Source organism: Mus caroli, chromosome 3, assembly GCF_900094665.2.
Source record: "Mus caroli chromosome 3, CAROLI_EIJ_v1.1, whole genome shotgun sequence".
NCBI classification, from domain to species: domain Eukaryota; kingdom Metazoa; phylum Chordata; class Mammalia; order Rodentia; family Muridae; genus Mus; species Mus caroli.
In genome coordinates, this window is record NC_034572.1 from 117,237,675 (window position 1) to 117,257,961 (window position 20,287).

Genomic DNA, 20,287 nt, shown 5'->3' on the forward strand with positions numbered 1-20,287 from the left:
ACACACACACACACAAACACCAGTGGTTCCATACCTGTGGGGCTAAGTCAAACAATTTGCTTGGTGTGGCTTTGTTTTAGAAGCTTTGAGAACATTCTTCTCTATGTGTTGGCTCTTTTCTTTGTAGATCAGACATTGCTCATAGTTTATCCAGTGGAATGCCCATAACCTTCCTGAACAAAAAAACCAGGTGACCTTAGAAGAGTTTGAGAAGTATCCCACATTTTTCTGAGACCTATTTTACTTTGGAGGACAAGGGGGGGGAAATATTTTAATCCCCTTTAATCCTTCTGATCACATCAGTTTAGGCTTCCAAGTATGGTTATTGAACACCCAGAAAAAACACATATTTGGGATAATGTGGTAAATTAAGATTACCTGCAGACATACTGCTAAACTATGATACTCTATAAATGCTCAGGAAAACCTTACAGAAACCATAAGACATTTAACAAAAATCTCTCTCTCTTTCTCTCTCTCTCTCTCTCTCTCTCTCTCTCTCTCTCTCTCTCTCTCTCTCTCTCTCTTTCTGTGTGTGTGTGTGTGTGTGTATGTTTTGTACAATTTAGAGATTGATCAATGTGTCTATGCTCTTGATTTTAAATGAGTGGAAAGAGCAAATAGAGAGTAGCATCAGAAAAATAGCAGATTATTCTCACACTAATGTTTAGAACAGCCAGAGGGAGCACATTAAAACTATGAGGCTGGTTGTACTATTTAAGAGATTGACAGTAGTTTTGTTTTTAAACCCTAAAAAGTACATCCCAAGTAAAGTATGATTTATAATCCCATTCTGCTTTGTGAAACTTTAAGGTATTTTAGATGGCAGGGACTAGAGCAATAACTATATAACAAGTTACATTTCTTAGAAGTTGCAAATGTTGTGTTTGTGCAAATGAATGCAACAGGGGGTTTAATGTGTTATTAAAAATCAATGGTAGCAAACTGTGAGAAAATGTCATGGTTGTGTACTAATGACCATCTATATTTAAAATCCTGCAGCTCACTGATGTCATAAATGGTAGCCTGCAGGAACACAAAAAGCCCAGGGACCAAATGAAGGGGAAGGAACTTTAATGACTTTAATATCTACTGGCTATTAATTTGATAACTAAATTAGAAGAAATCATTATAACATGTTCTATATCTTAAGTCATGACCACCTTTGGAGCCAGAAAACCTTATATAAATAATTTACATTGTTATCTGAATATTATTTCTTTTGTTTGTGATGGGAAATGTAAGTGTCACTACAGGAGTTCTGCATGACACCTAGAGTAGAAAAGAAACATCAGGACTTCTTTTGTAACTTTTTACCCAACTTTTTTTTTTTATCATTTTAAATGTGTTTGCCGTCAGCCTACCACATCCTCCCTGTTCCTCAGTTTTGTCCCTGTGCTGTGCAATAGCATCCCGTTTGCTTTCCTTGACTCTGTATGCCCCCATCACTGAGAAATAAGAAGATTCTCCAGGCTCCCCAAATGTAGCACTTCTTCACAACTGCTCCATTCTTTTTTTTTTTTTTTTGATATTTTCTTTATTTACATTTCAAATGTTACCCCCTTTCCTAGTTTCCCTCCCTCCAGGAAACACCCTAACACATCCTCCCCAGCCCCCCTCTTTCTATGAGGGTGTTCCTACACCCACCCACCCACTCCTACCTCCCTGCTCACGATTCCCCTACGCTAGGGCATCTATAGAGCCTTCATAGGACTAAGGATCCTCCCGTTGATGCCTGACAAGGTCATCCTCTGCTACATGTGCAACTGGAGTTATGTGTATGCCTTTGTTGATGGCTTAGTCCCTGAGAGCTCTGGGGGGGTCTGGTTGGTTGATATTGTTGTTCTTCCTATGGGGTTGCAAACCCCTTCAACTCCATTAGTCCTTTCTCTAACTCCTCTATTGGAGACCCCACGCTCAGTCCAATGGTTGGCTGCAAATATCTGCCTCCATATTTGTAAGGCTCTGGCAGGGCCCCTCAGGAGACAGCCATACCAGGCTCTTTTCAGGAATCACTTCTTGGCATCCACATAGTGTCTGGGTTTGGTAAGTATACATGGGATGAATTCCCAGGTGGGATAGTCTCTGGGTGGCCTTAGTCTCTGCTCTACAAATTATCTCCATATTTGCTCATGTGAGGTTTTTTTTCCTTCTAAGAAGGACCGAAGCACCCACACTTCCGTCTACCTTCTTACTGAGCTTCATGTGGTCTGTGAATTGTATCCTGGTTATTTAGAGCTTTTGGGCTAGTATCCACTTATCAGTGAGTGCATACCATGTGTTTTCTTTTGTGATTGGGTTACCTCAGTCAGGATGATATTTTCTAGTTCTGTCCATTTGCCTAAGAATTTCATTAATTCATCATTTTTAATAGCTGAGTAGTAGTCCATTATGTAAATGTATCACATTTTCTGTATCCATTCCTCTCTTGAAGGACATCTGGGTTCTTTCCAGCTCCTGGCTATTATAAATAAGGCTGCTATGAACATAGTGGAACTCAAGAAGTTAGACTCCAGAGAACCAAATAACCCTATTAAAAATGAGGTACAGAGCTAAACAAAGAATTTTCAACTGAGGAATATAGAATGGCTGAGAAGTACCTAAAGAAATGTTCAACATCCTTAGTCATCAGAGAAATGTAAATCAAAACAACCCTAAGATTCCACCTCACTCCAGTCAGAATGGCTAAGATCAAAAGTTCAGATGATAGCAAATGCTAGTGAAGAAAGAGGAACACTCCTCCATTGTTGGTGGGATTGCAAGCTGGTACAACCACTCTGGAAATCAGTTTGGCGGTTCCTCAGAAAATTGGACATAGTACTACCTGTGGACCCAGCTCTACCACTCCTGGGCATATACGCAAAAGATTGTCCAACATGTAATAAGCACACATGCAGTCCTGGATTCTTACCTTATGCTGTCAAGTGATAAATGATCCAGTCTGTAAAAGCCTAGTGTATTCCTCACAGCATTTATCATAGTTTGTCAGAGATTCATTTGTATAACTTTTTCCTTTCCTTTTTACCTTCTCCATTTGTTATAATGTTGTCATTAGATTTATTTCCATAATATGTATAAGTCTCACAATACATCCTTCTTCACTGTTGCTGAGATTTCAAACTGGTGCAGTCATTATGTAAATCAGTGTAGAAAATTCTCAAAAGAGACTAAAAACAAATCTATCATATTTTCTTGCTATACCGCCTCTCAAATCTACCCATTGGGCTGTCCTCATCCTTCATCAAAGAAATATCTTTTTTTTGCAGTAAATGGAGGTTATTATAGAAATCTACTGGTCAAAATTCAGAGACGAACCAATTTGGGGGGTGCTCAACCTTAACTAAAGCATTTGCAATGCAATCTCTCCACTTATTTTTTTTTGAACAATTATGTTTTGAAGAGCTTTGAATATCAAAACCAAAACAAACACAAAATCATAGCTTATAAATATTTGTCATTTCTCTAGGTCTTTAATTGCTCAAACAAATGAAAACTTCTATTTGGTAAAATGGCTGTAGCCTATTGAATTTAATTTTCTTTTATTAGACAAGGTCTATATAGTCTATGCTGGCCTTGAACTCACTATATACCTGAAGATGGTAATGAATTCTTGATCCTCTCAGCTCCAACTTCCAAGTGCTGAGATCACACTGCTCTGCTGCCATCCCCTGCTTCTTCATCAGTTCTTTACAGCAAAGGTCTTCTATTAATGCATCTTACTCTTTAGTGTCTATACACCCTTTTGTTTTGCTTTTAATCTTGCAAACTATTTTATGGAGCAATGGTTTCTACTTTGACAGTTTTTGTTTCAATGCTCCATTGTGACTAGTTTTTCATCATGAATCTCCATCGAGAAATCGGCTAAAACTTCAGTTTAATTGTATGTAGGCTGCTTGTCCTTGACATTTGGCCATCATCAACATTTTTCTTTTGTTTTGCTAATGTGTCGCAAACACCTTAGTGGTGATGTGTCTTTTCACAAGTCCATAGGACACTTGAAGTTCCTTCAAGCTTCTTAGAACAGTGGTTTGCCATCATGAAGTAATTTTGAAAATTCTCAGCTGCTATTTCTTGAAATATTTCTTCTGTTCTGTTGTCTTCTTCCAGACCTTATTAGACCATTTGTTACTGTCATGTGACTCTGGAACTCTGTGCTTTGTTTTTCACTTCATTGTTCTTTATGTCCTCGTAAGTTCTAGTGACCTAGCTTTGGGGTTACTGTTATCAGCTTTTCCTAGTCTGATTGGCATGCCCAGGTGACTCTCTACCTTGCTGTGTTTATTCCTTGCATTTCTATTTGACTCATCACTTCTACCCTTTGTTTAATTTCCCAGTGGATCTCATATGTCTTTACTGTCAGAAACTTGAGTGTAATAAGTATTGTTATCTTAAGGATTTAATTTAATAGTTCTAACATTTTGAATATCTGTGGATCTCATCCACTTCAATATTACATCTTAATTTTTCATGTGTTTTGCATGCATAAATAGTATTTCAATTTAAACTGTTGAGGTGCTGTTCTCTCTAGTTATTAACTTTGAGGATTGAAAAATTCTCATCAGTAGTTCTTCTAAGATTTGCTTTTGTTTTTTCTGCTTTATTGAAACGCAGTGATGCAAAGCTTTTACATTCCTCCAGACAGACTGCAGATTACTTGTTCTTAGTGCTGGGTATATTCCTTTGGGTTTAAGGTTGATGCTCTCCTTTGAGCAGTGGGCATTCTTTCTCCATTTTCTCTTGTTGAACCCAAGACTTCATGTTTTTAGTTTGGATGGAGATTGTACCTGTCCTTATCCAGCTTTTATCAGTCTCAGACAGGCCCTATGCACTTTGAATGGGGTGTGGATTTTATTTTCATTTCAGTCTCCTTTTCAGAGATTCAAATCTTTTCTTCTAGTATGTGTGTGGGGTGTGTGTGTGTGTGTGAGGGGTGTGAGTGTGTGTGAGGGGTGTGTGTGTGTTGCTGTTGTTTCTGTTGTATTGGGCATATCACTGATAAAAGATTAAATCTCATCAGTTCCTGAAGACCTATGGGGAACACTTTTCCATAAGCCTATTGGTTGCTCAAATTTCATCTTTGGAAACCCATTTATTTAGTTAATTTGCCCATTTTTAATTAGTCACTGATCTTTTTGCAATTGAGCTGTAAGGGCAGTCTCTGATGCTTCCTCATATGCACAGGCACATGGCTTGTGATTACTTTCCTAGGCTATAGGCAGCACTCTGGTTCCCTTTGATGCTCAGAAACAAATAAAAAAGATTCTTAACAACGTATTAACAAACAAAATTCCAGAGATATTAAAAGGATCATCCTTCATGGCTAGATGAGACAAGCCTCAGAATAAGAGAATAATTTGAACTGTGCAGTAGGAAATGCATATCTTAATAATAGAGTGAAGAATAAATATCATATTATAATTTCAATACCTGTGGAATAAGTATTTGATAAAACAACATTCTGATAGATAAAACTGTCAACAAATTAGAGCTAGGATGTACAATACTCTACAAAATAAATATTCATTCATGATAAGCCTGTTTCACATCATTCTCGGTAATAAAAACTGAATGGATTTTCCTCTAAGATGAGAAACAATGCATTGATATGCTGGGGCTTTTATATGGTTGTATTTTTATTTTTAATTATGTATATGCCTTTATGTCTGTATGTGGGTTTGTGCACATGAGTTCAGGTACCCATGGAGGCTAGAATCAGCTGTTAGTTCTCCTATACCTGGAGTTACAGGCAGCTGTGACCTGCACAATATAGGAACTGGTAACTAATGTTAGGCTATCTTCAAAAGCATTATGTCCTCTTAATGGCTAACACATCTCTTTAGCTCCTGGAGGTTTGATGTAGTTTCGTCTTCTGATGATGATTTATGTGTTTAATACCCAGACTCCAGAGTGCTGGTACTGCATGGTGCTCTGGTGCCTTTAAGAAGTAGGGATTCATGGGAAGGCCTTGAAGATTTGCATTCAGAAGAGAATGCTGGGTTCCTCTGATGAGTTATCATAATTGGCAGCCATACAACAAGTGCTTCTGTTTCCTAAATGACTGCTTCCTTCGTCAAATACTCCCATCAAGATGTGATGCAGTCAGAGGGCTTCTTGACAGAACTGAACCAAAGCAGTTGTCATGTGTGTGAAATTAAAATACCAGGAACTTAGCAAACTCTCTTCTTTTGTAAACTTAGGTGTACCATAGGTATTTTGCAGTGAAAAGATGACTACTACTGATATCTATTTCCAGTTCTTCTTTTTAACGTATTACTGGAAGGTCTAGCCAGAGCAAGTGAATAACTAAAAGAAAATTTTACAATATTTAAACCAGAAAGGTAGAAACAAAATTGCCTCTGCTTAGAGATGGTATGTCTTATTTGTTGACGTCTTTTTCTAAAAAATGCCACCAAAGTTTTATTAAAACTAGTAGGTGAGTTTATGGTGCAAAATTGATATATAAAAGCCAATACTACATATGTACATTAATACCCAACCATATGAAAAAGAAATCAAGATAACCTTATTCATGATAACATTAAAGAATTGGCATTAATTATAAAGATAGTAATCTCAGGTGCCCAGAGCAGATGCTTATTGTCAATAGATAAATGATAAATGGCCCTTCAAAAATTAAAGCCTGTTTTATGTAGTAATGCATTAAATGGGAGGAATTGTAGACAAGGTTACAGAAAGATGAATCCAGGGTGAATGGGGCACACAGATAATCCGGGTCATGTCAATCTGCTAATATACGAAGCTGCTGGGTTCCAACAATGAAAGCAAGAATGGCCCCACCTCTGCCATATTGACTTGGACAGGGTTAGCCAGATGCATCTCCTGGTCACTACTAATCCTTGCTCTTCCACTCATTAGGGAAGAATTCATTTTTTCCTTGACTTTTTTCTTTGTGGAAATACAAAGCTCTTTGTTCAGTGTCTCAGAGAACTCCTCTACATTTCCCTCTGTCTGTTCCTCCGTCCCTCAGTCTGTTCTTTACAATTGCCTGGATTAGCTTTGCCAAGACATTGGTATTAGGTTGTGGCATCTTAGAGAAGTGATTGGGTCATGAAAGAGAAGCCCTATGACCAAATTACCCCAAGCTCCTGGACGATATCCTGTTTGTTTCATTTCTTTGTTAATTAAGTCTATTTCCTTTCATATGTAATAATCTATGCTGAGTATTATAGCTTTTCTGGGTTCCATGAGTCTGGTTAGCTACTGTGAGCTAATCTTCAAATCCAAGAATGGTCTTAGGATCGCTAGTCATGTACCTGATGTCAGAATATGGCTGTTACGTTTGCAGACAGCAAAGACAAAGGTCAGGAAGAAGGGCATTCATTTTTCTGATAAGGACAGTTATTGCAATCTGGACCCAGCATTTCTCTTTCTAAGTCATTGACTGATTGTGTTGGTACAAAACCACACTAGCTGAAACGTCAGCTTACAAGCATCATGTTTTTCCTAATACTGTATTTTTATAGAAGAAAAGGGAAATTGAATATTAAGAAACAAATGCAATTTTCTTCCATAAGTAGCAATAACCTTGATTTGAGTTAAAAAATAATTTGTCTGTTTGGATATTAACTCATAATTTAAGTGTTTAACTTTTCTGTATCACATGACTTTATATTTGAAATTGCGTAAACTATTTTGTTTGTTGTTGTTATCATCTTGCTTTATTGCAGATATGACGTTTAGATGTGAAATGGATTTCATGGTTTTCTTATTTAACATGGACCTGATGTGAGTCTGACTGAGGAGCTGCTAACTTAATGAGGCACTGCTAATAGAGCTATGTGCACATGCGGAAGATAAAGTATTGGCAGGAATGTAGTTGTTTCTTAGCACTCAAATGGCACAGTGTTAGTCTACTCTTTTCTGTCATTTATTTTTTTCTGAGACTATGCAAACGACATTGACTTTATGACAACATTCTTCAACTCAGCACTACTTCTTTTCTCAAAAATATCTTTTAATTTTTAACTAAAACATTATATAGCTTACCATCTCTCCTCTTAATTCCTCTCATGACTGAACCCTTTAGATTAATAGCTACACTTTATTTAACTACTACTGTCACACACACACACACACACACACACACACACACACACACACATGACTATATATATAAATACAACTTGCTCAGTACAGCTAGTCTTCCTTATATGTATTTGTGTTTAGGGCTGACCATTTGAAAAACCAGTTACGGGGCTCACCCCTTGGCAGTTATTAATTGCCTGGAGCTCCTCATCTAGGGTAAGACCTTAAAGAGAGTTTCCCTATATACTTTGTCATGTTAGCTGGTGTTGTCTTTGTTCAGGTCTTGTTTATGTATCCATATTACTGAAATTCACTGGGTGTAGCTTCCCTGTCATGTATTAAAGATACTTAAAGTATAATGCCTGGTCCTTCAGTTTTATAATTTTTATGCTTCCTCTTCCTTAATTGTTCAAGAGCCATAGATGTAGGGATTGTGTTATAGGTGTATCAGCTGGGGTATTTTGGCCCATCATGAATTCCTGAAATGGTTTCTGTACACTGAAAAAGGAGCTTTTTTTGATGAGGAGTGAGATACTTTTAATCTATGACTATAAAGAGAAATATATACAATGCTATTAGGAATTATGCTCATTTATGAAAGTGGCTATAGTATGATCTTTTCTAAGATTCATGACTCATTGACCACAGGTGGTTGGCTGGATTTGTGCTACCTGGTATGATTTTCTTTTCGTTGAGTAGGAGTTAGGTTCATTTAGAAAGTTGTTGGTTATTACCAAAGTATCTGTGCCACTATTGCACTTGGAGACCTATCTTGCCACACTGGTCACTGTTCTGGTTCTTAGATTTTATGACTGGGTAGGTCTACTGATGGCTTCCTTCCATTGTCAGCTTGCTAATTTGATGTTACCTCCTGGTAATATGAAAGCTAGGACCCAGGACAGAGGCTTTGGAGGTAGATCCTGCTCAAATTCTCCCAGTCCTGGGTCTGAAGTCCATGCTATCTCCAGCAATAGAGATTTCAACTTCTTAGAGACAAATGGTAGTAGCAATAGTCTATATTAGTTTGGGAGCCCCTTGAACTCCCCTAAGCAACAACTCAAAAGATGGTTTCTCATACTTAGTATTGGAAATTTCATTAGATAGTCTTTTTATTTGTGGTGAGTCTTATCAGCCCAAGAGGTATAGCATCATTTAAAACAGGTTCTTCAACAAATTAGCATTATTTGAGAAAGTGTTCTTAGGAACTCCTTCCCTGCTCTAGCTGTGATTTGGTACATGATATCTGTACCACACTTCCCCAGTGTGTACGTTCCTTTTCTTCCATTCATTTCAGAAAAACTGCTTTGTCCATGGTGCCTAAAAAGTCTCAGTCCTGGCAGAAAAAAACAGTGACCATGGTCTGTGCTACATGAGTTTCCCATATCTCAAAGAGAGCTACCTGTCTTAAGAGAGATAGTTAGGTAACTCAGCTCAAACAGACTGAGTTCTGATGTGTGGATACTATTTAAGCTAGCAATTCTCAACCTGTGGATTGAGACCCCTTTCAGGTTGAAGGATCCTTTTACGGGGATTGCATATTGGATATCCTGCGTATCAGATATTTGCATTATGATTCACAGCAGTAGCCAAGCTACCATTATGGAATAGTAATTAAATAATTTTATGATTGGGGATCACCACAGTGAGGAACCTCATTAAATGGTCACAGCATTAGGATGGTTGAGAACCACTGGCTTAAACCAAGATTAGCTGGGGGAAATCAGACAATGAATTTGAACTAGAAATATGGGCTGGAGATTAGCTAGTAGAACCAAAAGTTGACAGAGACATACTGAGAAATGATGGAAGTTTGTTGTGTCTCCTAATGATGTTAAAGAAGCTACCCCCATGAAACCACACCAGCATGACTGTCTAAACATGACCTGAACAAAGAAGACACCCATAAACATGCTAACATGTAAGAGGGAATGCTCAAGAGACTTCAACTCTATACACAGAACTACAGGTAACTAAGGAATGCTAACAGTAGGAGAATAGTCTTCCCCAGGGGAGAGCTCTAAATGGCTGTCCAGTACCACATGGTTAACTGAAAGCATACATGCAAGTAATACTATACAGACCAAGGAGGTTTCATTTGTATGTTTAGGCGCGTGCGCACACACACACACACACACACACACACACACACACACACACACACACACTTACTTTCATACTTGCATCATAACAATTAAAGAAAAAGAGGTCATGAATTTAAAAGATAGCAAGAGGGTATATATGGGAGGGTTTGGAGGGTGGGAAGGGAAGGGAGGAAACGATGCAATGATTATAACAGCAAAGAAACAGGACAGCTTTACAAACTGGAATTGGTCTGATTATTGATAGTATATAAAAGGAGAACATAGCAGAAGCAGGAAAGAGATTAAAACACAATGGCGCAATACACTCCTGCTTCTCAATAGGTGAACTGAAAACCTGTTGATTTTTCAGAGCACTGTCTAAGCGTCTACTTTCCAATGCTTTAGCCATTCTGAAGTTTAATGTTCCAGGGTTTCCAAAAGGTTTGTTTGTTTGCTTGTTTGATCGGTTGTTTTTTTTTTGTTTTTTGTTTTTGTTTTGCTTCCTCAGAAAGACATTTACCTGTATTATATGCCTGACATTATTTTATGAAATTATGCATGGAAATGCTGGTTTGAATATCCATCTGTTCTCTGAGATTCTCTCCTGTGACATCGAGCAACTTTCCCAAGTTCTCAGTTCTTCCTCTCCTCCCTGTGGGTCCCCACGATGTAGCTCCCTCCTATGACAGTTCTCCACAGAGCTGTCTGACAGAATGCCTTTTACCCACAGCACAGGCATGGCAAACATTTATAGCACTACATCTCCAAGCGGCTTCACAATTTATGTTTATGTGTTAAAGCAAAATCTCACCAAGAGCTGTTAAATATTTAAACCACCCCCCCACACCTTTCCAACCCCTACCCTTAACATTTTTGTTGTAAGGCATTCTGCCCAAAATAGAACATGTTCTCCACACGTCTTCATCTCCCAAGGGGACTGGTTTCCTCGCACCGCTCTTTCAGCTCTGTATGTCTGTCTCTTTCCCTAACAGATAAGTTTATATAACTTCAAGTCTACAGCTGTTGTGAGAATTATAAATTAGACCTTGGGTAGGGCTGGATGACTCACTACTTTGAAGAATATGCATAGTAGCAATCTGTATCAAGGGCTTTACATATTCATTTCACAAATCTTTCAGATGACACTGTTACTAAATCAATGGCCTTCCAAAATTCTTTAATAGTTGAACCACTTTCCCCCCTCCCCAGTCATTAACTCCATACTGAATGGGGTTGCTTCATTTGAACACCAATAAAAATGTGCAAACACTTCCTCCTTAAATACCTATGCTTTTAAGTCTCTCCCATTTGGTCTTTGAGATACCTTCTTGGATTTCTCATCTTTGGAATACCCCTTAAAAAGTCATTTCCCTCCCTCAGAGGAGAAGGACATGGGGGGATAGGGGAAGGATTGTGGGAGGGGTAATTGGGAAGGGTGCAGTGAGCAGGATGTAAAGTGAATAAGTAAAATAAATAAATAAAAAAGTTAATGAAAAGCAAGCAAGCAAACAAACAAGTAATTTCTTTAAACTTGGAGAGCCACAAACCAAGGCTGAGTGATAAAGGTGAGTCATTTAGAGAATCCAGGAGAAAATGTCTCTGCAGCTTCCAGGAGCTCTGAGTCATATGCTAATACATTCAGAAAGGATGTGGGCAAATCCTTAACTATGCCTTCTTGTCATTTTCTGTTTCATATGGTTGTTTCAGCTTTGCGGATGGTTCTGACTGGCCTGAGATTTTTTTTTTTTTCTTAAAGGGGTATAGTAATTTTTATGATGTATATTCATGCTAACACCCGTCGGAGCTGGGATGTATGCCTCTGAGCAGGCAGTTAGTACCCTTGGTTTCAGTAATGTCAGCTACAAGAGCTATAGCACCAAAGACAATGAGCGAGGGGGTGACTGTGGTGTTCCATCTCTGTCAGCTCATTTCAGTAGTCAATCACTGGACCATTGTCTGACAATGACAATGATGACGACGACAAAAGGTCCAGCCATCAGTAAAGTACAGTGTAGCAATTCTCAAGTACTCCCATCTTTCAGGAACTGCTACAGTACCAGTGGTCCTACTCTGTCTTCCTGGGCAGTAGATTGTAATAACAAGTTACTAGGAACAACTGTAGGGAAACCTCTGATTCTGTGCTCAAATTATCTCATCTGAGAAAGGAAAGGGGAATTGTCTCCATGACTGCTTGAGTGTCCAGAAGTATTAGAAGATCCACCACAGGAGGCAGTTGTATTGGGGATATGTTAATCTTTACAAATGAAGGACTTAATGAATGATATTGAAGAATTATATAGTTTTCTGTGGAAATTATATTAGAATACACACAAACGTCTTATTTAACATGATTGCACTCAATAAATATTAGCAGTTATGGAAGGTGTTATTATTAATGTTTATTTCGCATACATTTACCTGTATGTGAATTGGTTGAATATCAACTAGCAATATGGAATCAAATCTTTGTGTGAGTACTGCTTTGTTTTGCTTTCACACAGAGCCAGCATGCACAATTCTTGTTGTTGGTGTTGCTCTGCCTTGCATGGATATTACAAAGGGAGGGAGGAATGCCTTTTAGGTAACACTATCTTCCCTGTCCCCTGGGGTTAGAGGCAGCCCAACTATCATCACATTTCACAGATCACCTATTTACCACCCCTTTGCATCCTACATGATACATATTAACCAGGACCGTTATTCTTCAAAAGTCTCCATTTCAATATTTACCTTAAACTGTGTCCCAGCTTTCCCAGGTACCGGCCCTTCCAGCCCAGATCACAGGGCAAATAGGTTCTTTCAAACCTAACTCGGTACCATGGAGAGACCGTTCCCTACATTCCTGAACTACACAGCCTCCCTGCTCTCTACTTCTTTTCAGAGAAATCAAAAGACACTTTGTTTTGTTTATGATGGGGGATAAGGCTGTAGCTTTATTTCAGAGCCATACACACACACACACACACACACACACACACACACACACACACACGGGAAAGAACAGAGCTGTTTATTCTAACTGATGTAATCCAAACAAAAATTCACATTTGCTTATGTCCCCGGTCTCATGGCAGTTTTCAGATATTTAGACTTGTTCTTGAAGAGAGGACATCGACACCGTTTCACACAGCATTGAGCGGGGGCATTGTGGATGCTTTCACTCTGTGTTCTACGGGACACTCGCAGTCACTTGAGGCTGCCTGATCCCCAAAGGGAAGCTGCTGAGATTTAGAAGGAGCAGCATCTGCGGAGCCTGGCACCTCTGCCTGGCACCTCTGCCTGCACTTTCTTCCCTTTCAAGCAGTTTGAAGTCAATAGCTTAGAACACAATGGCTGTTAGAGCTGGGTTTACACTTCAGGAAAAGGGAACATTTATCAGATGATAAACTTTTATAGTTCCTGTTCATGGTGTGGTTGGCAAAGGAGTAATTAAAATCTATAGCATATTCTTTTCCCTCTATTTTATTTTAACCCAAGGCCATCTAAAAGCCCAACTTAAATCGGCCACCTACAGAGGGGGAAAATGTTTACTTCCTGTATCATAAACAGTTTCGCATCTTCTTGAGAAGGTTAAAAAAATTACTTAAGAATTTCTTCTTATTCCTGATGCTAGGTCTTATCAGGGCTCCAAGGCTTACATTTGAATGGAAGCAGTATATATTTACAGGGCAGTGAACAACCAGAACAAAACATATCCTTTTGAGTTTTGCCTTGTGGTTATGAGCATGGAGATAAAGGAGGAAAGGTGACTGTTTTCAAATGATAGTGAAAGAGTTTATTTCAAATGCATGTTGAGTTTGAAGAGTGATTTTTTTTCTATACATTTTCAATTTTACAGTTTGTCTGTTTCATTTATGACCTCAAGTGCTTAGCTCAATTCTATCATAAATTACACATATAATATACTTTCAGAAATTATAAAGTCAAGTTCTACAAGTACTCATATGCTTGATAAAATTATGAGGAGGGGTGAGATATTCTGTAAACATAAATCTCACTCATTATACAGGCTCTCCATTATATATGAGTTAATTAAATTAATATGCAGAAATATTATTTTTTGTCTAGAGTGTTTAAAAAACCAATTTATTTAATATTTACATATACATATAATGTTTTAATAAAATCTGTTTTCTATTCCCTCCTGTCCATGTCTTCCTGCAAGTCCCCCCCACCACTTTCCTTCCCATCTTTATAGATTCTCTCAGGAGTCTGGGGAAGAATAACACTAAAGACCTTTGAAAACACCATAGGAATCCTATTATAGAAACTTACTAAAATATATACATATGCATTAATAAGAGAGACTTAAGTGAAATTATCCTACAATGTGGCAAATGTCTCCTCAAAGCCTATGGAATAAGAAGCCCAGTGGTAGATATTAGTCACCTATTTTTGCATTGTGATCAACTGGGTTCCATGATACTTCTACAAACATTATAGGCTATTGCTGTTTCTTTTTGCTGCCCTTCAGAACTTGGTGATAAGACCCTATTGCTAAAGATAGCACACACATGAGTCATGAGACGTGATGAAAATCAAGCCTGTTCCAAAACTTTTATAGGCTTAGAAGTTTGTGTATATGATACCAGGGCTGAAAACTCATCAACTGTCATAATTAGCTATGAATTCTGTTGAGCTGCAATAATAACTGACCTGGCAAAATAGGTCCACTGGTACAGTAATGACATTAATGTTATTGGAACAACCAATCAATTTTGGGCTGAACTTAAAGCCCACTCCAAAAGGTGGAATGTATACCTGTACCATTAACTGGGTTGGAACCCATGACTGGCAGTGTCTTGGGCACTATTATTGTGCTCAACAGACAAAGCAAAACACTCTCCTTTCAGTTCGTAGCTAAAAATATCTTTTAAAAAAGTAGTGGTTTGGGGAGAAGTGTTTTATTATATATCTTAGCCTGAACTGGCATTCCAGATCCTGTCTCCTTTTTCCTACTGCTTGGTTATGGGTGTGCACTACCACACCCAACTTAGAAAAATAGCAAATTATAACGATTTAACACAAATATTACATAATTACTGTAAGGAATAATAGATAAGGGTATTCAATGATTATACTGCCTCTAAGCTAATTTTATCTATGTGATCAAAACCACAGATGAAGAATAGACTATTACATCCCAAACACAGAAACATTAACAACACAGCGATTCCATTTATTGTTATAGAAGGAACCTTCAGGTCAATTGCTGATGAAAAAAAAAAGTTAGACACAGAATAGGAATAAAATAGAAAAAACTTGTACACTTGTAAAAACATACTCAAATACTTACATTAGAATAAGAATGAGTCTGGGAGAAGTTGCCAGAAACTCCTGACATTTGTTGTATTTGGGGTATGAATGAGAAGAATAAGAAGGAGGAAGAGGGGTGTGTGTGTGTGTGTATGTGTGTATGTGTGTGTGTGTATGTGTGTGTGTGTATGTGTGTATGTGTGTGAGTGTATGTGTGTATGTGTGTGTATGTGTGTATGTGTGTGTGTATGTGTGTGTGTATGTGCATGTGTGCGTGTGCATGTGTGTGTGTGTGTATCTGTGTATGTGTGTGTGTGTGCGTGTGTGTATGTGCATGTGTGTGTGCATGTGTGTGTGCGTGCTCGCGTGTGTGTGTATGTGTGTGTATGTGTGTATGTGTGTATGTGTGTGTGTGTGTATTGGCTTCCCTCTTTTCTTTTCTCTGTCCCTTTTTTGATTTCTAGAATGGATAGGGCTATATAAATTGTTAATGGATATTTTACCAATATTAATGCTTTGTAATCTGTAAAGCCATTATTACTTAATGTAACAATTATAATAGCACCAAAAGACACTGTATCTATATCACAGGTATAAATGGAAGGCTAAGAATGTTTAGGCCCATAAAGCTTGTGAAACTAAGAAAGTGATTCCAACATCACTGATGGAGGCCATGGTGTCAGCTCAGCAGGTTAAGATACTTGTTGCTCAAGCTTGGTGACCTACTTGGTCCTTTAACTCACACAATAGAAGGTGAGAATGGATTCCACAAGGTTGTTCTCAGACCTGTGTATGCGTTCCATGACATATACACCCTCCCCTATGCAAACATTGTGCACACTCACACAATAAATAGCCATAACAACAATAATAAATATAAATTTGAAAATTTGTTGTTGGAAATAGGACTAACTGCTCTTCTCACATTGGGTTGATATTAAGCTAAAAGTTGTCTGTTAGTAATTACCACCAATATTAAATTTGGGGGGGATTAAGTGCTTCCAGCCAATGGTACCTGTTCAAGTTTGGTGATAGTGAAGGATAATAGTACCATTTAGTACCTTGAAATATGCATGGGCGGGACTTTTGCTTAACTGAGTGACAGATGTTACATTAGTTAATTACTACCTTTGTGAGCAGAACAAGCAGTTGATTCATAAATGGTCATTAGGAAATACTGAGTCTGGGAGCTGGTGCTTGAGGGGTGGACTGATGTCACATATATAGAAACACAGTTGCTTAGGTAAGTGTGCTTGATAGACTGGCTCTTAGAGACTTGTTTCTTGGAGTAAGCCTATGCATAAGTGGCTGATGTTCCAAAGTGGCGTGCTGTCATTGAGCAGTGGGGTAATAGGTAGTGTGTTCACTGAAGAAATCTGTCACTGTCTGGTTCAACTGATGCCACACTCATTATGTAGCTACTTGTTGCCGATGACAAAAGAGATAGCAATGTTTTAGAAACATGGCAACCTATATTTTCTCCTTTATTATATATATTTTGACTCTCTGTGTGTCTTATCTACGCTATCCTCTCATTTATAAACAAGTTATACTCTGTATTGCCAGGTAAGTATGTCTTCTGTAAATAAATAAATAAATAAATAAAAGTATGTCTTCTGAATTTCTAGTAGGTGAATAGCAAAGATTTGTCCTAAATGTTACTGTTGCTCTCTCTCTCTCTCTCCCTCTGTCTCTCTGTCTTCCTGTCTCTATCTCTCTGTCTCTCTGTCTGTCTGTCTATCTCTCTGTCTGTCTGTCTCTCTCTCTCTTTCTCTCTCTCTGTCTCTCTGTACTCAGAAAAAGACTGTATGAAATGGGCCTAGAGGTGATTTCTTCAGGGTCAGAGGGAAAGATTCTGATACATCAGGGTAATAACTTTGTAGCCAGAACAAATGTTTGATGATCCTAGGGAGAATTCAAATTACTTTGGCTCTGTTTTGTCAGGACCAATCAGTCATCTATTTACAAGAAATTTTGGTAATTTTTGTCTCAGGATTAGAGAAGAGGTTGGCACACAGATCTTTGCAGACATGCAGACAACCACGGAGAGGCTAAGCTCCCTATGTGTTTGCTTGAGAAGCTGCAGGTTCAAATAGAGATTCCGGATGAGCACTGACAGACACAGGGACAGGTGATCTTGCCAGTAATCAGAGGATCTGGGCTCCTTGGAGACGGTATCTTGTTGAGGCCTTGAGGAAAGCTCCCTTGGGAATCATAGCAGTGAGGCACCTTCTTGGGGACAAACGTTCTTGCTGGGAAGAAACTGGATCCTGAGAGACACGTGGCAAAGGTAGATTTGCAGCCCGTAAAAGCTTTGAGTGCTATGGAGCAGAATTTTGAAAGCATAAGATTTTGTGGTAAATGGGAACAGGAAAAGAAGGCTTATATGTGGGTGTGTTTGGGTGACTGCTTAGGTGATAAAATAGAGTCTTAAAGGGTGTTCAGGTTATATTTATTAAATTCCTTTTATAAACCAATATTGATCCTTTTCCAACTTGAGGTGCTGTTCAGGGTGTATATGCACCTTTTGGGTTTTAAACAGTTAGCTTTATAGTTTCATCAATCTGCCAATTTATACACTCACGTTTTTTAGGCCACAAACGCGTATTAGAAGTTCATAGTTATAGGAGGGTGGCTGAGGGGAGGGCAGGAGCCACAAAAGGGATTGTGGGAGAAAGGCTTCTTTCTTTCCTCTGGTGGCAGCCATTAGGCGAGCCAAGATGGGTGCATACAAAGACATCCAGGAGCTATGAAGAAGCAGTCCGACGTGATATGCTTTCTTCTGAGTGTCCTCTGCTGACAATTCCACCAGCACTCTGTGCTGCACAGGGCTCCCAGCCCCACCCGGCCTGATGAAGCACGAAGTCTGGGATACAAGGCTAAGCAAGGTTATGTCATTTACAGGATTTATATCCACCACGGTGGTTGCCAGCGCTGGGTTCCTAGGGATGCAACTTACGGCAAGCCTGTCCACCATGGTGTTAACCAGTTGAAATTTGCCCAAAGCCTTTAGTCTGTTGCTGAGGAGAGAGCTGGGCGCCACTGTAGGGCTTTGAGAGTCCTGAATCTCTACTGGGTTGGTGAAGATTCCACATATACATATTTCGAGGTTATCCCCATTGATCAGTTCCATAAAGCTATCAGAAGAAATCCTGACACTCACTGGATCACCAAACCAGTCCACAAGCACAGAGAGATGCATGGGCTGACATCTTCTGGCTGAAAGAGCCTGGCCTCAGAAAGGGCCACAAGTTCCACCATACTGTTGGTGGTTCTCGCCGTGCAGCCCAGAGAAGGCGCAGTTCCACCGTTACCGCTAGTACATGTGATACTTGTAAAATTCATATCCAATACACAACTTAGGATAGTCAGGAAAAAAAAAAGAAGTTTATAATTATGGGAAGAATTTCCATGCTCACAATATTATTTGGTAGCTAACAGTAGCAGTGATAATTATATTTAGATGTTCACACAGCAGGAAGATAAAGAGTCATAGAGAATAATAAAAAAGTCAGCTAGTTAGAACCAGGATCCTGCCATAGAAGATATAACCTTGGGACATAACGTTGGCTGGACTCCAGGAAGTGACAGTGACAAGAAGTGACCAAGGCATGTATGAGCAAATGAGTATCCCATGTCAAGGAGCAACATAGCTGAAGGTGAGTGTCTCGGGGAGACCTGAGCGGTCAAAGTCGATACAAACTCAAGCTAGTTTCTCATAGAAAGCACTCAAAAAGTTGATCGCAAAGGCAGCAGGATTAGACTTGTGTTAATGACTTTGAAGACATTTTCAATGTAAATGCAAGTAATTGTATATTTTAACACAGTTCTTTGATATTTTTCAATCTTTCTCCCCTCATTTCTTACATACTTTTACAAGACTTGATTTTACTTCACCTTAAATTCTACCTCCTACAGTTTAGAGGTAGGATAAAATCTTTGACACTGCTGTTATGGGAGAATGTTGAGATGCCTGCACGTGTCTTTCTAAGCAAAAAGCAGCACTTGGGTTTTAATTAAATGTACTAAAAATACATCTGGAATTATCTACTTGAAAATTGTATTTGGAAAAGTCATTTTGAATGGCAGAACGCCTGCCTCCCCTTCTCCAAGAGTGCACACGATCTCTAGGAGAGCTTCACATAAAATTTCACTCTGCATTTATGCTTCCGGTGTATAGCCCTTCTTGCCACTTCTTTCAGCCCCTTTCTGCAAGTGATGTAATTCCCCGAGGGAGCCCTGCATAAAGAAAGACATCTGTTTCCTTTATCCCTTTGAGGAAGAACAGACTTTCTATACATCATTGAATACATTACTATCATGAGCTTAGCACGTTCTATGAGGGGACAGACCCAGAGACTAAGAAATAAGGTCTCCAGAGAAGCCGATGCAAAGGTCTTTGTACACAGAAGGGTGTTAGGCTGTTGTTCAAAGGACGCAGGCAGTTTTCTATCTTTGTGTTTTTCTTCCTTCATCCCTTTCTCTTTCCTTCACTGTTTTCTACTTAAATTTTCACTTGAGGTGTGAACATATTTACATTACAATTTAAAACATGATAATGCATTGTAATTTTTTTCTACTATACCTTTTAAGCACAATGCATCTCAAATGGTTTTGCAATTCAAAAGGAAGACATTAAAATTAAAAAAAAAATCAGGCATGTACAAGGGAATCATAAACAAGGTAAAAGGGATAGTATGTCTCTCAAGTAGAATCATTAATTCAAATGAGAGATGATTGAGCAATTAAAAAAACTGGCTGCTTTTCCAAAACAATTGGGTTTGATTTCCAACATCCTCATGGTAGCGTGCAACAATCTGAATCTCCAGTCACAGGGGCCCCAATGCCCTCTGCTGGGTTTGATGACTACAAAGGCATCATTTCTTAGTCACATTACAAAAGAT

The 20,287-nt window shown here is 38.7% G+C and overlaps 1 pseudogene; it reads left to right on the plus strand.

Moving 5' to 3' along the window:
- The first annotated feature begins 18,103 nt into the window (after positions 1–18,103).
- LOC110291918 lies at positions 18,104–18,746 on the plus strand (annotated as a pseudogene).
- The last annotated feature ends 1,541 nt before the right edge of the window (positions 18,747–20,287 follow it).